The sequence below is a fragment of the Hylobates moloch genome, unplaced genomic scaffold (genome assembly GCF_009828535.3).
Source record: "Hylobates moloch isolate HMO894 unplaced genomic scaffold, HMol_V3 SCAFFOLD_19, whole genome shotgun sequence".
In the NCBI taxonomy this organism is placed as follows: domain Eukaryota; kingdom Metazoa; phylum Chordata; class Mammalia; order Primates; family Hylobatidae; genus Hylobates; species Hylobates moloch.
The window spans coordinates 26,751,957-26,772,803 of NW_026652294.1; the positions used below are offsets into that span (position 1 = coordinate 26,751,957).

General features: G+C 41.9%; 1 protein-coding gene across 2 annotated transcripts in view; it reads left to right on the forward strand.

Annotated features, from left to right (window-relative positions):
• ATXN10 (ataxin 10) overlaps positions 1–20,847 on the forward strand; it is a 174,671-nt gene that overhangs the window by 66,311 nt on the left and 87,513 nt on the right. The window lies entirely within an intron of this gene.

Below are 20,847 nucleotides of genomic sequence, written 5' to 3' on the forward strand. Positions count from 1 at the left end.
ATTCTACTTCTGACTTCTTAGAAGCCAGTCACTATGTAAGAAGTATAGATTCCCAGAGATCACCTTGCTGTGAGTTGCTGAATACACATGGAAAAGCCCTGGAAGATAAGATACAATGAGGAGAGAGGAAAAGTCTAGTGAAGGAACACCAAGGCATGAGATGTGTGCAAGAAACCATCTTGGGAGTGGATCCATCCTCAGTTTCTTACTTGCCCAGCTGATGCCACATAGATCAGGGCCCCCCTACTGGGCAAAGTCCTTCCTGAATTTATGACCCATAGTATTATGAGAAAAAGTAAAAAATAGGAAAAAATAAATAAGTGATGTAGGTCCTGCTTCTGTTAGTAGCCCAGTCAGTTACTGTTGGACTGATCCTTCTTCAAATAGCAATTAGAAACTTTGGACAAAAAATAGCCATGTGAAGACACTCGAATTTGACACAAACGGGCAGATTCTGGAGTGAAATTGACACTTGGAAGAAGGGAATGACACAGTGTGTGGCATGCAGGGCAGTGAAAAGTCAAGTTACAAAATCTTCCGTCTTTCTAGCTTGAAGAATCAAAGAACAGTTTGAGGGCAACCATAGCATTGGAAAGTGAGGGGGGAATTGTGGAAAGTAGAAAACAGACCCCAAACTCTGGGTATCAGCTACCTAAATCTCTGCTAATGCCTGAATCACACGTGGGGCAGGCTCCAAGCAGCTAAGCTAAGGATGAAATAATTGTATTGAGATTTGAGCTCCCACCTTAGAGTTTATAGTATTAAGTCCAGCTTACACTGTAGATAATTGATAATTGCCCTCTAAAAAAAAAATCAACACTCTTTAGAGGAATATAATATAATCCGGAATTGCCACAGCATAATGTATCCTTTAATGTCCAGGATACAGTTTACAGTTACTTGACGTTCAGGAAAATGTGACCTGTTCTCAATTGAAAAGATGATCAGCAGAGACTGACTGTGAGAGGACACAGATACTGGGCTTAGCAGACAAGGATTTTAAAGTACCAAATGTAACCGTGCTCAAGGATGTAAAGGAAATACGCTTCTTAGGAGTGAAAAGATAGGATGTCTCAGAAATAGAAACTATAAAAAAGAACCAAATGGAAATTCTAGAACTGAAAAATATAGTATCTAAAATAAATAAATAAAAAATACCGAATGTGCTTAACCTCAAGAAAGATCACAGAGGAAAGAGCCAGTACACTTTAAGATACATCACTAGAAATCATCTAGTCTGAAAAACAAAGGCAGGGAAGATTGAAAATAAAATGGCCACTTTAAGATGCTAAATGTTGGGGTAATTTGTTATGTAGCCGTTGATAACTGGAATAATTCCTGTGAGACATGGCACAGAACCAAACGCTAGACAACTTGCACTTTTAGTATATGGGCGCACCATTTTGGCAATCCTCATCTCCAGGAGAGTGAGACTACTAATTCCCCCTTGGGAAATTACTGGACTGATTTTTGCAAAAGAAAGTTGATAGAGAATAAAGCACTTTACCTTTTTAAAGACCAGGACTGCCTTTCCTGAGCACAAAAGAGGTGGTTTTTCTTGTGTTTAACTATTCTTTTGTTGCTAATTTGGACTGGCCTCTTATAGGAACAAAATGTAGTAACCCTTAAAAGGCTTGTGAAATAACTCACTGAAGTCAGGATCAGATTGCACCATAAGTAAATATGGAGTGTGCCCAAGTGCTGCTGTGCAGAGGTCACTGGGGCGCACAGGAAGTCCATGGTGTGTCCTGTCACTTGTGCAGTTGCTAATAGCACTGCTGATTTCTCAGCAAACAGTTTAGAGGGTATGAAGGAGTTCATTCTTTGAGTATCAACTCAAATGCCCTCTGTTTCTCTCAGTTTCTTACATGTGTCAACAAAAGGCCTGAACCTGAAAGCATTACCTCTGGGATTTTTTCCTCCTTCCAAAGACCAGCACAACACCGAAATCTTATTCTGGATGTGCTAGAGTCTTCTTTATTCTTGTAGCCAAATCCTGGTTCCAGCCGGGTGTTACAGATATTTGCCTTGCTCATTGTTGCCTCAAGGGATGGAGTTCACTCGCACTCAGATGACTTTGGTTATAGTTTTGGGAAAATGGAATGGATGGTTATGTAGCAGGTCTTTATCATGGGACCAGTAATTCTCAGTGTTTTGTCTTGATGGATTGTCTCACTTCTAACCCAGCTAGGGCTTTAAGGGAAATTTGGCTCTGTCTCTGCTCTAAGACTAAAGATCTGAGTTGGGAGGGATTTCGTATCATCTAGCCTAATTTGGGTTCCTCCTTTGCCCAGAAGACAAAAGGGACTGATGACTTATTGTTTAGTGTTTACTATGTCCTTGCATTGTGCTTAGTGAATTACATGTATTATCAACTTTAATCTTTGCATGAGCCTTGCAAAGCAGGTTCTGGTAACCACATTTTAAAGAGAGGCCATCCAGCTAGTGAGGTGCAGAGCCCAGGGTAGAATTTGGATTTGTTTGCCTATTGAGTTCCCAGGCCTATGCTCACTTCCCTGCCCCATGGTGAGAACTTTCCAAAAGGTTGGAGAAAAGGGTTTAAAATAGACTTCCTGAAGGACTTCAGGCTGGAGGCTGGTCAATCTGGGTCTCATAGGCCAGCCAGAACCCTTAGACTCCCTCCTGATTGAAGTCTGGAGCTCTGGGGGTCCTCTCATCCTTGTTTCTGATTCACCCATTCGTCAAATATGAATGTTTGCCAGCTTGGGGATCCTTTGATGGGTAATTCAGGCAAGGTATTAATATCTTCTGTGAAGCTTCCATTCTGGCATCATCTGGGGACCATGCTTGCCTCTTTGAATCAGAATCTCAAAACTGCTCATGACACAAATTTTCCTAAAATCTTTGTGTACTGCCTGATTCCTCTGAATTTTGAGCAAGACTCTTTCAAGCCCAACTGTGTCTGTGTTGTCTGTGTAACTTCATCCATTGCAGTGAGTATGGTGCCCACCTGCTAGATGGCCCCTTACACTTGTGTGGCCCTTTCCATTTTCCAGAGCTCTTTTCATCTGTTTTAGTTTGTTGGAGCCTTATGATACCTCTGTGGAAAGGGCTGAAAAGATATTTCCACCATCATTTTCTAAATGAAGAAACCAAGGCCCAGAGACCAAGTGTGATTTAACTCAGCTAGCACTTGCTGAGTGAGAATTGCCGAGTGCTGCATGCTCTGGAGAAGACAGTCACTTTAGTGGTGGAATGACACATGTGCACTAGGAGCTGTAGCAAAAGTCCATGTGGTGAGGCCTGTCAGAGAGGAACAGGGGGGTGATGTGTCCTCTGGGCTGGCTGTGCCAGGAGCATTTCTCTCTAAGGACAGGCACTGGACTGCCAGGAGCATGGTATCAATTGGAAGGATGGTCATCTTTCTTTGAGATACTTGTCTTTGGGCAAGATTTAAGAGAATCAAGGTACCTCACCTCAGATCGAAAATCTGCACAGAAATGTATTTTATCCCAAATTCTCATGAGTCTTTAATGCTTAAGTCTGTACACGTGATAGATGTAGTGTTTCCTGAATTGTAAAGGAATTGCTAGACTTCCCTTTACCTTGTCATGGTAGGGAGGTGTCAAATCCTTACTGACTTCTATTCTTACCTTGTTTTTTTGTTCTCGACTTGTGTAGTATTTCCTTGCTAATAACTGTAGTGAGTAGTTTACTTCTAAACTTTTGTGGACGTAAATGGAGATTCTGTTTTGGTTTCTATCGTAAGAAGCGCAAAGATACTAATGCTATAAACATGAAGAAAGCATTCTTCAGCTTCTTCTTTTTTAGAATAAGGAATGTATGGTTTACTTTTTTCTTCCCTATTCTTCTTTTCTTCACTATTGTCATAACCTCTTTAAGTGAATCTTTATTAGAAGAAAAATCAAATATGTTTATTTCATAAAGCTAAGTGCCTTTTTCAAATCGGACAGACAGATGATCTAGTTTACCTTCCGCCCACCAAGGAAATTGTATTGACTAGGATGGGCCATATGTCCGTTCTGCTAAAGGTTGTGGAAATGCTGTTCAGTTTCTTCTCCTCCTCCTTCCTCCTCCCTGATATAAAATATTTCCAGCAGTCACATACTTGATGATCCCATGTCAAATATATGTGCCTATAAATCTTTTACTACAAGCATACCTTAATTTTAAAGTAAGTCTGTACTATATGAAAAAGTTCAACATGTAAAGACAAACTTTATTTGGCCCCTTCAGTTCTCAGTTTTGAAGGCAGGTTCATTTATGTACATAAAATAATCTTTGTAATACATTTTTCATTAACTTTGTGTTGCTCATCATGTTACTCCCAGCGTCTAAGTTGTACCTGGCACATAGTAGGCATTCAGTAAATTTTTCTAATTTTTCTTGAATGACCATTTATTTGTAAAATAAATTGAATGTTGAATGTTTACTACATATCAAGTACACTTTTAGGTTCTGAAGATATACAGCAAATAAGACACAGTTCTGTTCAAGGAGTGTAAATATTACTATACAATTTTCTGACTATATTTACAAAGACTAGTAAAAATAAATAACTTTTCAAATGAAAATTAATGTTCCTCTAAATTCTGAGTTCTGTAATTATTTTTGAAAGTCTTTTTTTATGTTTGAATATATTCTAATTTACTGTAAATTGCCATAGTTTTATTTGATCCAAATCATATATATTTTAGATTGTAAGAACATCTGTATTGTATAATATTTGCAAGTAATTAAAAAATATTTTTTAAATCCCAGGTTTAGGCTTTGTAGATCTGAATGCAGTTTTTTCATTAATCTTAAATAAAATTTAAGACTGAATTTACAGTTGTTAAAACATTCATAACATGATCAATTTTTAGTGGGTTTTTTGGTGGGGCGTACTATTTTCCACCCTTTTTGTATCTAGTTGCAAGGAGCCAAGAACAAGCAAATTATTAACTCCTTTATTATTTCCTCCTGTCTGAAATGTTTTCAAGCAGCATATTTGTCTGTTAAATCATGAAACTGAAAAAAAAATCGATGGCTATTTCCTAATGATTTTATTTAGGTCGTTGCCTTTAATGAGGATTAGTACCTGTTTTGTACATCAGTACTGGCTGACTTGTCAGTTACTCGGATAAGTGATCGAGTGATTGCTCTGCAGAGAAATAAATAAATACTTAACTAATATGTGCTAGTGTTTTTCTTTTTGCAACTGTAAAATAGGCCAGGGTGACATGGCCCTTGGTGCTCAGGCAGGGCCAGCTTCTATATTCTCAGCCTATACTAGCACTGTGTGGACTTCCCAACCTTCATACTTTCCCTGAGTGACCTTAACTTGGCCTTCAGAACTCAAGGTCACAGGTACCCTGTTGACCTGTGCAGAAACACTTTCTCTTCTACACTCCTCACTATACTCTTCTGCCCTCTACTCACCTTCTGACTTATACTCTACCTATAATCAGTTTCTGTGGGTAAATAAGTTATGGGTTGTTGATTCTGATGCATATTTCAGTATACGTGTGCTGTTGTTTTTGGTTTTACTTAATAAGTGTTTAGTGTGATACACATACATAAACTGATCACCAGCAGAACTGTGACGTATGAAACATTTGATTTGGGTATCACTCAATTTTACTTTAGCAACCTCCATCCCTTCTTAGTTATACCACCGTTACCACCAATTTTGTCCTTGCTCCTCCCTTGATGTTTTGTCTTTCATGAAACCCATCTCCCAAGGTCTTTCTGGATGATAATGGCTTAATTCACTCTCTTTCCCAGATATATGTTTTTCCTTCTTTATAGCAACCTAACTCTCCGCCTGTCTAATTGGGGAATTCCAGGCAGGCTATTGAAAATGTCTGGGGGGCCGGGTGCAGTGGCTCATGCTTGTAAACCCAGCAAGCACATTGGAAGGCTGAGGCGGGAGATTGTTAGAGCTCAGAAGTTGGAGACCAGCCAGACAACATAGTAAGACTCCATCTCTACAAAATATTTAAAAATTAGCTGAATATGTTGGTGCATGTCTGTAGTCCCAGCTATTTGGGAGACTAAGGTAGGAGGATTGCTTGAGCCCAGGAGGTCAAGGCTGCAGTGCACCGTGATTGTGCCACTGCGTTCTAGCCTCGGTGAGGGTGCAAGACCCTGTTTTAAAAAAAAGGAACAGAAAATGTCTGAGCAGTGGGTTCTCCTGTCACTGACTTTTCTGTCGTTGCTTGGCTTGTAACATTGGATCCACATGTGTGCTGTTCATAGAGGAACCTTACAGCAGGCAGAGAGCTTATGAGACTTTAGAGTTCAGTAAACTCAGAGTTGCCTCTTAGTTGACCATCTATTAACTGTTTAAATTTGGACAAGTGTCTTAACCTTTCTGAATCTCAGCTTCTTCATGTATAAAATAGGAGCAGTTACACTTCCTTGTGGGGTTGGGAGGATTAAATGTGATCATGTACAGGAAGTATCTCATGTCTGTAATCCTAGTACTTTTGGAAGCCGAGGCAGGAGGATCACTTGAGCCCAGGAGTTTGAGACCAGCCTGGGCAACATAGTAAGACCTCCCGTCTCTAAAAAAATAAAATAAATAGCCGGTATTTCCAGTTACTTTGGGGGCCAAGGCAGGAGGATCGCCTGAGCGCAGGAGTTTGAGACCAGCGTGGGCAACGTAATAAGACCCTTCCTCTAAAAAAATTAAAAAATTAGCCAGTCCTCCCAGGTGCTTGGGGGGTGAGGTGGGACGGTTGATTAAGCCCAGTAGGTCGAGGCTACAGGGAGCCGTGATCGTGCCACTGCACTCTAGCCTGGGCAACAGAGCGAGACTCTGTCTTAAAAAAAAAAAAAGGTAAGTATATAACAGATTGCCTTATGTCTCTAACTATAATACTTGCGTGTCCCTCCTCTTCCCCTCCCTACCAGTCCCTCTGGAATTGAAAAGATCTAGTTCATTCCAGTGTCTCTCCATTGTATGTATTTACATAGAAATTTGTAGACAACATTTCACAAGGATTTGCAAAATTCAAAGTAATCCTCATATTCTGTATTCTGTATATATTACTTTTTCTAATAGATGGGGCTTTATGGAGGAAGTAAAATGAAAACAAATGTGAGAACTTTCTTTAGGATGAGAGTAATTTTGATTCTTGTCATAAATGCTTTCTGACTTGAATTTCTCTTATGTTATTATCTAGTAAAGAGCTGAAGTGTTTTCTGCGTGAATTCCAAAATCTGTTCTAGCTCAATTCTGAAAGTATGTTAAGGAACTTTTAAATTACAGGGCATATGTCTTACCTCAATTGGATTGTGTGTTTTTCCTCTTGTCAGAAGCAAGTTGCACCAAATCTCAGCTTATTGATTTGAAGATTGAATGTATAGGCAAGATCTGGCTTGCTTAGAATTCCACTTCTTTGTAATGTAATCCCAGTTCAAGAAATATGTCAAAATTCATAAATCAAACTGTCACCATTAGTTTCCTGAACTTACAGTTCCTGTAACAGTAAATGAAATTAAAATTCCTATCTAGAGGAAACCTATCATGGTTTAGTTTGTTGCAGCTGTAAAATTTTTTTTTAAAGACTTAAAGGATGGTCTACCATTTGACTCCAAAAACCCCTTTTCTGTGTCTTGTTGTACAATAATTGACTTATTCTTTTCTAGGAAATGCATAACATTATTTAAAAAGAAGAATGATACTAATTATATAATCGCAACGTAACAGCGTACTATTGTTGATCACCATTACTATTGCAAACTAACTAGGCTCCAGGCCCTTGACCTGTGCTTCATCATGGAATTCCTACCACCACATATTCCTCCCTAGGCTTTAAGTGCCTTGAAGGCAGACACATCATATTTGGCTTAACACCTGCCGTAACACTGGGTACATAGTGTAGTGAAATTAATGGACGCTGGATGACTTCCCTTGCTTTACTGGTGAGTCAAGCTTAGAGTAGTTACTTGCTTGGAGTGATAGCAGGCCAAATTCTGACTCCAGAGCCCATACTTTTCCTGTTACCATCCACTGCTTCCACTGTCACCACAAAAGGAGTTGGTTGAGACTGGTCCTTTGAAATCTATGACCAAATTTGTGTGACTCCTTGAGGTGGCAGGGCATTGTATTATAGCTGTTTCCACAATTCTTACTGAACTTTTTTCATTATCGTCTAATGTCTAGTGTTTTCGTAAATGTAGTTTCTTTTTTCTTTCCCTTTCTTTTTTTCTTTTTTAAGAGGTGGCGTCTTGCTCTGTTGCTCAGGCTGGAGTGCAGTGGTGTGATTATAGCTCATTTTAGCCTTGAACTCATGGGCTCAAACGATTCTCCTACCTCAGCCTCCCACATAACTGGGACTGCAGGCATGTGCCACCATGCCCGACTACTAAAAAAATTTTTCTGGTAGAAAAACAGGGTCTCACTGTGTTGCCCAGGCTGGTCTCAAACTCCTGGCCTCAGGCAGTCCTCCTTCCTTGACCTCCCAAAGTGCTCGGATTACAGGTTTGAGTCACCTTGCCTGGCCTGAATATGGTTTCTTTAAGGTTCATGTTGAGGGCTACATTTCAGGCACATGCATATTTCCGAGAAGCATAATTTACCCCATACTGTAGACATAGAAAGGGAGACATTGGGGAAGTAATGTGCTGCCCATGATGATTCCGCAGTTTGTAAAAGTCGTGAATCCAGTTTTCCTAACTGCTACTCAGTTTTCTTTAGTTATGCCATATGATCAATTTTTAGATAACAGACATTTTAATTTAATTTTATTTTTGAGACAGGGTCTTGCTTTTGTCACCCAGGCTGGAGTGCAGTGGTGTGATCACAGCTCACCGCAGTTCTGTGCTCAAGTGATCCTCCCGCCTCAGCCACCCAAGTAGCTGGTACTAGAGGTGTGTCACCACACCTGGCCAATTTTTGTATTTTTTTTTTTGTAGAGGCGGGATTTTGCCATGTTGCCCAGGCTGGTCTTGAACTCCTGAGCTTGAGCAATCTGTTTACCTTGTCCTCCCAAAGTGCTAGGATTACAGGTATGAGTCACCACACCCGGCCGACAACAGTGATTTTAAATGGGTTTGTGTTTAACAGTAAAAACAATTATTTCACAGTATCCAAAAGAAGAATATCTGAGACTTAGGTGAGGGGAAAACCAGCTGTATAAACTGAGAGCTGTACCTTGTTCCTGTATGGAAGTATGGAATATGGGAAAGATGTTAGTTATTTTTAAACTCATTTTTATTACTAGACCAATTAAAATCCCACTGTGAAAAATAAGCCATAATTTTGACTATAAAATGAAAATAATTGAGGAATTGTCATATCAATATTAAAATATACTTTAAGGCTAAAATAATCAAAACAATTTACAAAAGTTTATAGGTTAGTGGAGGCGGACATAGTTTCCAAACAGACCCAGGAGAAGTTACACGAATTTACCATGTGATAAGGATAATCCAACAACCCGGGGAGTAAAGGAAAGCTTATGTAAAAGGGGAACCAAGAATAACCGGCTAACTACTGGGAGGAAGCTAGGCTCACCTGTAACAAACACCAGAATAATATTTAATTCATTTTTCAGAATAAGGCACTATATTTTATGGATTAGAAACAATGAAGATTATCATAGATCTGACCACAAATAAATGAGGAGCTCTGGCTCTGGAGCCAGCCTACCTGCATTGAAACCTGGATTCTTCTAAATAATAGCTGGTAACCTTTAGTAAGTTATTTAGCCTCTCTGTGACTCAGTTTACTCAACCAAATATGAAATAATGTTAGCATTTATGGCATAGGGTTGTGAAGAGTAAGTTAGATAATTAATAGAAGACATAATAAGCACTTAGGATCAGATACATTTATAATTATGCTTATTTCAGCACTATTGATATTAAGAACAGTCTACTTTTCCCATAGGTGGAAAATGGGTTTTTAATAAATTGTAGTTAAATGTTATGCATCCAATAAAAATCATGTTTTCAGAGTGTATTTAGTGTATTGTTATAGCGCTCATGATGTCATAGTAAGTGGGAATTTGAAGCGGGAGACAGCCCTGTGCCTAATAAGTCCCTACTTGTGTATGTTTCATATCTATGTTATATGTATATTTAAGGTACACAAATACATATGTGCATGACCAAATGACCCGAAAGAAATACAGTACAATATTAATAGCAATTCTCTCTGGCTGAGAGCATTAAAGATTGGTTCTTTTTTTTTTTTCTGTGTACTTTTTGTGATCCTTACAGTGAACACGAATTACTTTAATAACAACAAGGTGCTGTTAGAAAAGAGAGGGGTACCTGTCTAGAACTCCTGTTTTTCTCCATAAGAAGAGAACATGCTCCGTTCATTAGTGATTGTAGTAATTCTTTCTTTCTTCTACTTTCCTGTTTTATTTTTGAGATGGAGTCTTGCTTTGTTGCTCAGGCTGGAGTGCAGTGGTGTGATCTCAGCTCACTGCAACCTCTGCCTCCTGAGTTCAAGCGATTCTCCTGCCTCAGCCTCCTGAGTAGCTGCGATTACAGGCATGTGCCACCATGCCTGGCTAATTATTGTATTTTTAGTAGAGATGGGGTTTCACCATGTTGCCCAGGCTGGTCTTGAATTCCTGACCTCAAGTGATCCACCTGCAGCGGCCTCCCAAAGTGCTGGGATTACAGGTGTGAGCCACCATGCCCAGCCTCTTTGTTCTTCTTTTATACTTTGTACATCTCTTAACCCTTCTTTGGCCAAGATCTGGGGGCTTTAGCAATGACAATTTCAGTTATACTTTCAGTTGAAAGATTTTTAAAAGTAAAACATTAGCATTGGATCTGGAGAATTTTGCTAACTGAGATAATTAATAGCTGGGCTGGTGGTGATAGGGTTTGTGTGTTTTTGAGAGAGAGAGAGATAGAGACAGACAGAGAGATGGGAATATAAAGATCATTCTTCCACTGTGTTATATGTGTTTTTTCCCCTTTAAAGGAATAGGAATTTGAATTTCCTTTCTGTTGTCAGGTGTTCTGACTTGGGTACATCAGCTCTTACTGAGTGCTTGAATGTTCAAGATTTCTATGACATATCTCAATCTAATGAAAATCTGACTGTGAACAGTCTATGTATCTCCCCAGGCTTCATTTCCTTGGTTAAATGAGAAAAGTGTTCTTATTTCAAATGTTGGAAAGTAGCTCTACCTTTTTCTAATAATAATAATAATAATAATAATAAGATGGAAATGTCTGTCTCACATCTAAAACAGTTTTGATCTTTAGCATATTTAGTTTTTTTTTTTTTTCCTGGCAGCAGCTGAAAATTAAGAGGATCAAAGTTATGTTCCTATAAAAAACTTTTTTCCCATCAGTGCTTGAAGGCATTGTCTGACTCCCCCCACCCCCATGTTTTAAAAGCTGATTGCTTATCTTATTCAGGTAGAATTTAATTTCATACCCATCATATTCTAATAGAACAAAAATGATACTTAGTTTCAGGCTGTGGATTTTAGTTTGAATTCAAACCTACTGCTATATTGCAGTTAAAGTTGGGAATATTTTTTACTCCAAATAGAAATGAATGTGCTATTTTGGCATAGTGGTAAGAGCTTGTAGTTCAATTCAACAAGTATGTGTTTGCCATATGCTGTGTACCAGCCAGTATTCTAGACACTGGGAATGCAGAAATGGATTTGGCCTAGTGTTCTCTCGAGGAATTCACAGTGTAAAGAAGGAGACAGATGTAGAAACTATCATCTCAGTATCATAGAATAAGTGGTGTGTGACAGGATTGAGAGCCAGTAGAAAAGTACCTAAGTGCTTGGTATAAATGGCTCTACTTGGAACTTCAGGAAGAACCTCCCGGATCCAGGCCTTGAAGGATGAATGAGAAAGAGTTAGGCAGTTAGAGGAGTGGGTCAGCCTTGCAGGCTGTGGGTGAGCAGGTGTGTGGGACAGTGCAGGACCCAGTGGCACCTGAGGGGTTGGGGCTGGGGCTGGGACTGGGACTGTGCCAGAGAGCTGGCCCGCTGGCTGCACGATGGGCTCTGCACTCACTGTGGGAGCTAAGGGTTAGGCCAGTTTCAGCCTTAGTAGATTCCTTATTGTAGCTCTCATTTCTGAGAATTATTTTGTATTTTTTTTTCAGATCCACTTCTTTTTTTTTTTTTTTTTTTGAGACGGAGTTTTGCTGTTGTTGCCAAGGCTGGAGTGCAATGGCGCGATCTCAACGCAACCCCTGCCTCCCAGGTTCAAGCGATTCTTCTTCTTTAGCCTCCCGAGTAGCTGGGATTACAGGCATGTGCCACCATGCCCAGCTAATTTTTGTATTTTTAGTAGAGATGGGGTTCCCCCATTTTGGTCAGGGTGGTCTTGAACTCCCAACCTCAGGTAATCCGCCCACCTCGGCCTCCCAAAGTGCTGGGATTACAGGCGTGAGCCACTGTGCCTGGCTGATCAACTTACTTTTTTATTGTGTTGTCCATCTTTGTCTTGAGTCATTTAAGACACTTATTTTCTCTTGGAGATTGTTTTTATTTCTAGTTTTTAGGGTACAGTTTTTCTCATTTGTTCTCTCTCATTTCCCTTTTCCCTTAACCCCTCCCCTCCTCCTCCCCACCCACGGTTTCTTCTCCCAGTAATTTTCTTTTCTGTCTTTTAACTTGATCTCATCTTCTTAGGAGAAACCTTTTTCTGCAGAAGTTCCATAGGTCCTGGCTGTGGACTTGTATTCACAGAGTGATTTGCTTTTGTTTTCGTCTCCTTGGGTCCTAGAGGGTCCACTCACCTCTTACCACTTTTTTTTTTTTTTTTTTTTTTTTTGAGATGGAGTCTCGCTCTTGCCCAGGCTGGAGTGCTATGGTGTAATCTCGGCTCGCTGCAACCTCCGCCTCCCGGGATTAAGCGATTCTCTTGCCTCGGCCTTCCTAGTAGCTGGGATTACAGGTGCGCACCACCACAACCAGCTAATTTTTTGTATTTTTAGTAGAGATGGGGTTTCACTATGTTGGCCAGGCTGGTCTTGAACTCCTGACTTCAGGCAGTCTACCCGCTCCAGCCTCCCAAAGTGCTGGGATTACAGGTGTGAGCCACTGCGCCCATCTCGGTTTTTATATTAATATAATTTCTTGACTTGGAATTCTAGTACCACACTGACAATGTGACCCTGGATGCAGTAGCTGCCTGTGATAATGGTCTTCCTGGTCCCCCACTGAGATGTCTGAGCAACCCAAAACCTTTTTAACTGGTACACAGAGATTTTTATGAAGTGGCAGCCTGTGATGGGGTCCCATCCTAGACTAGAGTTTTTCATTCCCTGTCTCTGCCCTTTGTAAGCCCAGAGCCACCTACTTGTTTGCAGTCCTTAAAACTCTAGCCTCCAGGAACCTTGTCCTAGTTGGATCCTGGATGCCTCCACTCTTGTCTGCCTCTCTGGGTTTTATTCCTGGCCTCTGAGAATGATACTCACAGTGCCCAGTGGCAGGACGCAACCTGGGTTCCTGAGCCTTATGGGGTTAAGTGCAAAAGTGAGTCCTGTCAGCTAAGCAGGAGCTGCTGAGAGACAACCCACGGAGGTGGGCTTCAGCAGCTTGGCACACGTACCTTCATGGTGCATGGGAAATTTTGATTCAGGGGAAAAAACGGTTTACATTCTAGAAGTTCTTGCTTTCTACCCAGGCAACACCTCACATGTTGACTTAATTTGTGAGTCTCCCTTTCTTCATCTGTAAAGTAGAGATGATTTTACTTCCCTCATACATTTGTTGTAAGGATTAAATTACTATTGATGACAGCAGTCACAGTGACCTTCCATGAATGCCTCCTGCATGGGCTTGAGTGGGATGTTTCAGAGGTGTGTTTTGTTTTATCTCATCCTCTTCGGAGCCTGTGCTTACTGTGTCATTCTGCCTCTCTAAGTTAAATGTGCAGGAAAGGCCTCCTCAAAGCCACTCAGTGGTGGGAGTGCTGTCTCAATAGTCCTGCAAGCCTGTAATCCCAGCACTTTGGGAGGCCGAGGCCAGTGGATCACCTGAGGTCAGGAGTTCGAGACCAGTCTGACCAACATGGTAAAACCCTGACTCTACTTAAAATACAAAAAAATTAGCCAGATATGGTGGCACATGCTTGTAGTCCCAGCTACTTGGGAGGCTGAGGCAGGAGGATCGCTTGAACTCTGGAGGCAGAGGTTGCAGTGAGCTGAGATCATGCCACTGCACTCCAGCCTGGGCAACAGAGTGAGACTCTGTCTCAAAAAAAAAAAAAAGTCTTGGCCCTCCTTGCAACAGGCTCTTGGGCAGGCAGCCACCATGAAGGGGTGCCAAGAGTATGAGAAGCATGAGGTCCATGCCAGTTCCTTCTCTGCCTGTGAGCTGCGAGACTGTCCCTCAACACACAGGACTGACTGGCTCTCTCTCACAAGCCAGCATCTTGGTGCTCAGGAAGGCCAGGTGGCAGGGCATGGGGAAGAAGTACCACCTGTGGTCCTGTGCTGGTCACATATGTGGCCCTTAAAGCAGATCTCCAACCCTCCAAACGCTTGTTCAGGACTTTCTGTGCCTGCACAGTGCTTGTAAATCCTGCAGCAGTGGCCCATTCAGATAGTCAGAGGTGTGGCCTGATTTCTCCATGACCCTCTATCCTTCTGATACTGTCATCATGATAGGAATTCCACTTTTAACTTTTCGTTTCCTTTAGTTCAGATCTATGTCAAAATGCAAACACACCTTGGAGGGGAAATGTTTTAAGCCCTCATCCTTCTTTTGCATACTTGTATGGATGTATTTCTAGTTTTTCCTGAGAGCAAACTCTGATTAGGGGGTCTGAAGAGACCAAAGAGGAGCAAGAAGAGGTGCGAAGGTTCTCTGGCTTTTCTGCCTTCTCACTGCCTCCCAGGCTCTGCTCCTTTCCCCTCCCCTCCTCCTAGCCGCGCTAAGTTCTGGGGTTGGTTACTGTCATCAGTATCTTGTTTGTGTTTTTCATGCTACTAATAGTAATAATTTGTGTATATTTGGAAGTACCCATGTGTCTTTTGGGGGAAAGGTAATATTAACTTGGTTTCTTATATAGATTGGCAAAATAAAATTTTGAACCTTATTCAAGACCTTGAAAAGTAAACTGCTTCCAAAATGAATAATAATGACCAGAGTCACAGTAATGCAGGCGAGCATTTTATAGTGCTCACTGTGTGTCAGGTACTCTTCTGAGCCCTTAAATATATCAGTGCGTTCATCCTCATGATATTTCCTAGATGAGAACATACTATCCCCATCATAGAAATCTGTGAACTGAGGCACATCAGGGTTCAATAGCTTGCCCGAGGTCACACACAGCCAATCAAGGGTGCAACCACATAAGAACCCAGGTGGCCTGGCCCCAGACCCATGCTCTGCACCACTGCATAGCCGCCCACCCACCTCCTTCTGCCATGTTTGGCACAGACTTGGCCTTGGCCAAGTCTCTTGAGAGAGGTGACCACTGGGGATGCCATTAGCCAGAGTTTTCCATGTTATCGTAAATTAAGTTTAAAATGGAATTCTCTTTGTTTACCTAGACTTTTTTTTTTATTTTTTAAAGAGACAAGGTTGTGCTTTCTCACCCAGGCTGGAGTGCAGTGCTGTGAACGGGATCACTGTAGCCTTAAACTCCTGGGCTCAAGGGATCCTCCCACCTCAATCTCCTGAGTAGCTTGGACTACAGGTGTCCACCACCATGCCTGGCTAATGTTTGCATTTTTTGTAGAGATGAGGTCTTGCTGTGTTGCCTAGGCTATTCTCGAGTGATCTTCCTGCCTCACCTCCCAAAGCATTGGAATTGTAGGTATGAGCCACCGCACCCAGCCCCAGACCCTTTTTAAGTAATCAATATTCTGTGTACAGCCTTGAAAGACTGACATTTCCAAAAAGATGTATTTATTAGAGGAAATTATGTACCAACTTTAAGCAAGAGAATATGTATGCTTTAATCATTTGAGAAAAATGAACTATTGCGTGAAAAGAAAAGAGCTAAATATGTTGAACTTTTCCTAGTCCAGCCGAAGCTGCCTTTCAGAGTTTACTGTGGGGTGGGGTTGGGGGTTGTGATTGTCCTTTTCAGGTTGAACTTTTTGTATTATTGTACATCTTATGTTACAAATCCTTCTACAAGCTGCACTTAGCTCATATTACTCTCAGACATTTGAATAATTGGTTTAATGTGAGACTACTTTCTGGGAATGATTGATTGCTATTTACTTGACATGTTTTAGTGATAATATTGAATATATCCACTGGAAAAATCCAAGAGGAACCTTTAAATGAAATCATTTCCATGTCAGAGTTGGGGGCAAGAGAGGGAGTTGGAGTTGAGTTTTCATCGTGTGAATCCCACTCCATCAGCATGTGGAAACTGAGGAAGAGGGAAGGAGTGGAGAAGAACCAGATGAGAGACACGGTTCCAGATGCTTTCCCAAGTGGCTGTGCCCTCCTGCTATTTGTGGAGGAATGGCTTTGGTCTGCACCTGCAGCTCTGGATGGACTGCCTGGGGCTGGGGCTGTGGAGGAGGAAGACTGGGGAGTCTGATGGGGAGGCGGGTGGCGGGGGTGTTGACAGGAAAAATCCCACTGGCGGCCTCGGAGCAGTTCGAAGAGAGGGTGTGTCCTTTGCCTGTTGGAATTCCAACCCTGGCGACTTTCAGCTACACTCTCCTCCCTCCCCTAGCCCCACACAAAACAAAAATGCCTCAGAGCTTCAGTGTAACTGGAGCAATACCAGCTGATTCTAACAGTGTGGCCCAGCAGCGCCTGCTGGCTGGGAGCAGGGGCAGAAAATGCCTGAGGCTCCGAGATGGGAGCCCAGGCTGGAATTCAGGATTTCGCTGCTCCCTGTTCAAGGCTTCTGGAGAATGTTCCAAGGGGAGGTGTGGATGTTTCATTCAGTACTTTGGAAGGAGAAAGAAATGGGTTCTTTCTCTGTATTCTCTTTAAGATAGATTTATTCTTAATCTTGAAAAATCATTTCTAGCCATTTTAGAAAAAAAAAAAGTACAGTATTAGTAAATATGGATAGGATAATTTTTTTTTACATACACATAGGATTCAATACATTTTTCATATGCTGACCTTATAAGTCAAATTGTTTTGAAATTACATTTATTAAAAAATGTGATTAGAGTTATATTCATTCATATTTGATTCTCTTTTAAGAGTTATTCTCTATTAGTACTTTTCTTACATGATTCAACTTGGACTTATTAGAGAAATAAACTCTGGCACACTTTCTCCAAACAGTCATATTTGTTTAGCTTATATTTATAAAATTGGCATTTATTGGACCTCTGCTGTAGATACTATTTACTTTTTTTGAAATTTGTAAAAGAAGAAAAAAAGTTGAGCTTTTGTGATGAGACACACAAATTCAAACTAAATTTGATGCTTCCAAAACGTATGGCAGAGACAGATGCAACTATCTGTTACGAGAACAGTGGCATCAGGAAGCCCCATGCAGTGGGTAGGGGACACCTGGTGCTGCCTCCACACCCCGCCCCTGCCAGCCCCCGTTGTCCTGAGCTTCCGGGGCTCCCGCCTGACATTTGGCTCAGAGTCGTCCACCCTGCTCGTGTCCCTTGGCTGTGGAGCAGGGCCACAGTCTCCCTGCAGGGTTGTTTGGAGTTAGCTGAGCCACCGTGTGGAAAGCACAGGTACTCGACAGACCACCAGTGCCTCCATGGAGCACCACCATTGTTACTGCAGGCTTCTCTAGCCATTTAGAATCAATATGAAGACTCAGAAAAACCAGTTTTACTTTTAGGAAATTACATATTCATGGCTTGAGCTATACCCACTGACTTTGTGCTTGGAACAAAATACATAATTCTTTTTGGTTCAAAAGATTAGATTCAAATTATTGATCATCAGTAACTGAAGTTTCCTAAGGCATATCACACGTAATTCAAGGTTGCTTTGATATGTTATTGTGCTAATCCACAACCATGGAAGTTCCTGGTTAGTACAATGTTTCATGCTCTGACAGCTATCTTTAAGAGGTTGTTTTTGGGTTGCCAGGTGTTCATTTAAACACACTGGCCATGTGTTTGTGCACACACATGTGCATACACATAGCCACTGCAGAGCGCCAGGAGCTGTAACTGAACGTGGACTCGATAGAGCAGTATGCGATGTTTTTGTCTTCAGGGCAAGCTCTTGATGCATAGCTTCATGTGACATCTCGTTTATAACAGCCTGAGGCATCAGTAATCTTTACAGCAAGAATTCTAGTGCTGTGTTATGCATACCAAGCTTACCATTTATTCTGCCCAGTAAATACATGGCTTTTATGGAGTCATAAATCATGGCAGTAGGAGTCATACCTATCCAAAAAAGAAGAGATTTAAATCTTTAGAGTTAACAAGATTTAATGTAATTTAGACATTATTCTTACTTAGAAGTACCATTCTTATTTAAAGGCAGTATATCTCATATCTTTAAAGATAACTTTAGAAACTTACTGCCAGAGAAACAAATATTGATTAAGAGCACACTGTGTGCCAAGCATTATGCGAGGTGCTGGAGGGAAGGAAGGGGAAGAAAAAGGTCCTCACCCTCAAGTAACTTGAAGCTTAGAGGACGATGTTAAATAGTAAAAGATTCTAGAGTCCGGGCATGGTGGTTCACAACTGTAATCCCAACACTTTGGGAGGCTGAGGTGGGCGGATCACCTGAGGTCAGGAGTTCAAGACCAGCCTGGCTAACATGGTGAAACCCTGTCTCTACTAAAAATACAAAAAGTGCCGGGCATGGTGGCGCACGCCTGTAGTCCCAGCTACTCGGGAGGCTCAGGCATGAGAATCACCTGAACTCGGGAGGCAGAGATTGCAGTGAGCCGAGATCGCATCACTGCATTCCAGCCTGAGTGACAGAGCAAGACTCCGTGTCAAACAAACAAACAAAAAAGATTCTAGAGCAGTCTGATCAGGGTGAGGGTTCCGTACTCTTCTTGTGCCATGAAGCAGGAGGAAAGGCCTCCTGAGGGAGCTGAGGCCGCACGAGGATGAGCAAGGTTTCGTAATGTCCTCCAGAGGCCAGTTTACCGAGCTGCGTCAGCTCCTCCCTCCCAGCCACCCTGCCCTTCATAAGGCTCTAGTTTTGTAGGGGATGCCAGCATGAGCTAAGGGACCATATAACAGTCAGCACTGTCCACCACTTGCTTCTCTCTCTTTCTAATTTATATACAGCTAAACACAGATTTTTAATGAATGGCTGATAAGTTTTGACAGATGTCTGCACCTGTGTAACTACCACCCCAGTCAAGGTACAGAGAGTACCTCTATCCCCTCAGAAAGTTTTTTTCATGCTGGCTGTTGTGTGCCAGTGTGCCAGGAGAGCATGGGGCAAGGGAATGATGGCCCTAAGAAAGGAAGGAGGAACAGGGGGAATCTTGAATTACATTCTTTCCCCACATGGAGATAGATTTGTGCTAATTCCACAATGTGGAACATCCTCTTTCGTTTGCTTAGACTTGCCTGGGAGCAGTAGCCCATGTACTGGTGGCCTAGCTCACACTGTGGCTTGGTTCTGGGCCTGTAAAGCCATCTTTCCCACCTACAGATGACATTCCCTATCTTCATCATGTGCTTTTAGTCAGGTTTCCTGTGGGCCAGATGCATCTGAGAGTGTTCCCTCATTAATATGGGACTCTGTGTATGTCCATGTGGGGTTTATTCACACACCAGTAATTATTATTCAACATTGTTCCCTTTAGTGCAGCAAGAACTTCTGAGTGCTTACCATGTGCCACTTTCTGTGAACCTCTGCAGTTCAGCAGTGGAGTCAGAGGCAGTCCTTGTTCTCAAGTAGCTCATGATCTACTGTGGGAGACAGATGGCTAGATGATAGGGTGTAGTCATATCCCATTATTTCTGATACCCCAAATCTTGATCAGAAGCCTTGATCAGAAGCTAGGAAGGCTTCTGATCAAGATTTGTGGTGTCAAGAATAACAACGACGACAGCAATAGTAGTTGTTTATTGAGTGTGTCCTGTGTCCTAGGCACAGTTCTGAGTATTCATCTCTTACCTCATTTAATGATGATACCTTTCCCATGTTGCAGATGAGGAGACTGAGGGCCAGAATGGTTAAGTAGTGTACCCAAGGCCACACAGCTGTTAAGTGGCATGAGAAAGAAAGAAACTTACATTTTAAGCCACTTAGATTTTTGTGGATTGTTTGTTACTGCAGCACGAACTAGCCCATCCTCACTGATAAGAGCACCAGTGTGCGGAGTGGATTCCTGAGCCAGTTAAAAGGTTGCTGCAGCCGGGTGCGGTGGCTCACGCTTGTAATCCCGGCACTTTGGGAGGCTGAGGCGGGCGGATCACGAGGTCAGGAGATCGAGACCACGGTGAAACCCCGTCTCTACTAAAAAATACAAAAAATTAGCCGGGCATGGTGGCGGGCGCCTGTAGTCCCAGCTACTCGGAGAGGCTGAGGCAGGAGGATGGCGTGAACCCGGGAGGCAGAGCTTGCAGGCACCAACCTGGCGACAGACCCCTCAAAAAAAAAAAAAAAAAAAAAGGTTGCTGCAGCAGTGGAGGCCTGGTTGGAGGGTGGTGATAAGCCTGGAAATAAAAGGACATATTTGAGAGACAATAATTTGATAAAGAATAATGAAAGAGGAAGCTTTCTTTCAGGTAGCTTATTCTGTTTCATTATTGTTGTTTTCCTTTTGGGAAATAAGTTGAATTTTCATTGTTGCCTTATGTTTTCAAGGGTGACCTCAGCATTTTATTTTATTTTATTTTTTTGAGACGGAGTCTTGCTCTGTTGCCAGGTTGGAATGCAGTGGTGCGATCTTGGCTCACTGCAACCTCCACCTCCCAGGTTCAGGCGATTCCCCAGCCTCAGCCCCCCAAGTAGCTGGGACTTTAATGTTTTTATATTGGTGATTTTGAGCAGC